Source organism: Oratosquilla oratoria, chromosome 43 (genome assembly GCF_046742065.1).
Source record: "Oratosquilla oratoria isolate Oo_2021 chromosome 43, ASM4674206v1, whole genome shotgun sequence".
NCBI classification, from domain to species: Eukaryota; Metazoa; Arthropoda; class Malacostraca; order Stomatopoda; family Squillidae; genus Oratosquilla; species Oratosquilla oratoria.
Window position 1 is genome coordinate 41,480,071 of NC_134819.1, and position 2,500 is coordinate 41,482,570.

The window sequence follows — 2,500 nt, forward strand, 5'->3', positions numbered from 1 at the left end:
AGAAAAAGATGGCGCTTATAGGTTTCCACAAAAGTTATACCAAAGGAAGTAAAGCGGAAAGTCAGCTACTACCAACCCTTTAAAAGATTCAACCAGGCATCCACATCCTCTCGGAAGCTCGCCCATCCACAGGTGCATTTACAGCTACTCCCTATTCTCCTACTCCTACCTCACTCCTACTCGTATTCTTCTTACTCCTTCACCTACTCCCTAATCCTAACCCTACTTCAACTCCCATTCATTCTCCTCCTACTCCTACTCTTATTTTTATTCTTACTCCCATTTTTACTCCTATTTCTAGTACTACTATTGTATGTCTATTTCATAGTTTATGGCAAAATATATTCAATCTTAGGAATTACAAAAGTAATGTGTAATTGGAAATATGTATGTTCGTATGTATGTGTAATTGTTCTCAAAGTTTCCGTGAGAGTCGTAGGATCGTCATTCCTGTATACTTATTTAATTATCATTTCAATTCTTGTAATATGAAAGTGAGATGAATGCGAAATAGGATATCTTTGTAAATATATCAATAAATTTATAGTATTTTGAGTCTCCATTGTTTTCTGTGTGAAAGGGAATAAATGGAACTAATTGAGCAAATGGTAACTTTAGGGAAATTTACGGCGTGCCCTGAGAAAGGACGCACAGTCAGTTAGTGAGAGAGCGTTGATGTTCACATACAGAATAAAGCAGTGATACGTGTCCGTGTTTATCTTTAGTGCCTCATCTCTAATGTTGAATGCAACTATCTCAACATAGTAACATTCAACAGATGGTGGCCGCAATCTGATCTTCGTTTATTTGTAAGACAAATGTTCCAGTTAGAAAAATTCTTCCCTACCCACCCACCCTGTGCCTTAAACACGGACACCAACGTACTTCAACGCTATTTCCAGCCATCACTGCTCAATTTACAAAGGATTACAAAGGTGGAGCATGCCGACAGGAGACCTTTTGGTCCATATCTAGGTCGGATGCGAAAAAATCATAATATTAATAAAATAATCAATAAAAACTATAATAATGTAAATAACAAATAAAGTACATAAATAAATGCATAGGTATAGTTAAATAATAAACAAACAGGTAAATAGTAAATAATAATAAATTGACATATAACTAATAATAAATGAAAATCAGGCAGACAAATGATAACAAAACAAAAAACAAATAATATAAAAATAAACTATAATCATTACAGCATCTTGCTTAGGTGTTTATCTAAATGATTCTTAAAGCTTCGAACTGAACTACATTGCACTACCTGTGCAGGAAGTTTAATCTATTCATTAACTACACGGTTGGCAAAGTTGTTTCTACCTACTTCCAAATTGAATCTATTTCCGGACAGTTTGAGACCATTGTTTCTTGTCTGATTCTCATTCAATGTGAAAATTTTGTCACTTTTGATGTTTTCAATTCCCTTTAAATCTTAAAGACCTGTATCAAGTCATTTCTGAGTCTACGCCTTTTTAGGGAAAACAGATTCATATGTTTTAGTCGATTTTCGTATGATTTATTTTTTATATTTGGAATTAGTTTTGTGGCTCGCCGTTGTACTTTTTCCAGTCTGTCAATGTCTTTAATGAGATTCGGTGACCATACGGAAACAGTATATTCCAAATGTGGACGAACTAACGATTTATATAGCTTGTTAATGAGTGATGGGCTTTTGAAATCAAAATATCGCGCAATCAGTCCTAGAATCTTATTTGCTTTCTCAGAGGCTGAAATAAACTGCTTGGATGATTTGAGGTCGTTACTGATAATTACGCCGAGATCTTTTTCACTATCCAATTTTCACTTCACGAGGACAGTACTCTGTTTTTACGTCCTGTGTGGCCAACATTCTCCAACAGAAATTAATCTTCGAATCTCTAGAGAACGCCTATGAGACCTTCTATGGGGTCACCTCCGCCTCCACACCAATATTCACCAAGCTCTACTGTGTGCTGACGCCAGCCAGAAAGCTTCCACACACTTCCTGTTTACCAACTCTTCGTACTCCCCTCCAACCGCTCTTCGTCATCCTGTCGCCTTTCGTTCTTCACGCAGTGACAAGAAGTCGCCACTCTACTTCAGCGTCACTCACCACTACTGCGTGGGTCTCCTCCACCCACTCTCCGTCATCCTGTGGCCTAGTTCTTCACGCACTCGGCAGTCGGCAGGCAACTACCCACCTCCGCTACCCCATCCACCACCCAACTTGTCGTGACTCCACCCCAACGCACCTACCGTCTTCGCCGGACTGGCAACCTCCTACGCCACCTACACCACCACCTCCTACTCCACTCCTCAACGAGTGTTCGCCTTCTTCACCGCTCACCGGCATTCACTATTTTCGTTGGACCGGACCTTCATCCTTCACTTCCAAGTGAATTCTATAAACTAACTCAGTGACTTTTACAATTTTAGTGTTTTCTCTGTATTACTAGTGAATATTCTAATAGCAAATATTTAATAATTTAGCGCTTCCAGTGAAAATTCTTGTATA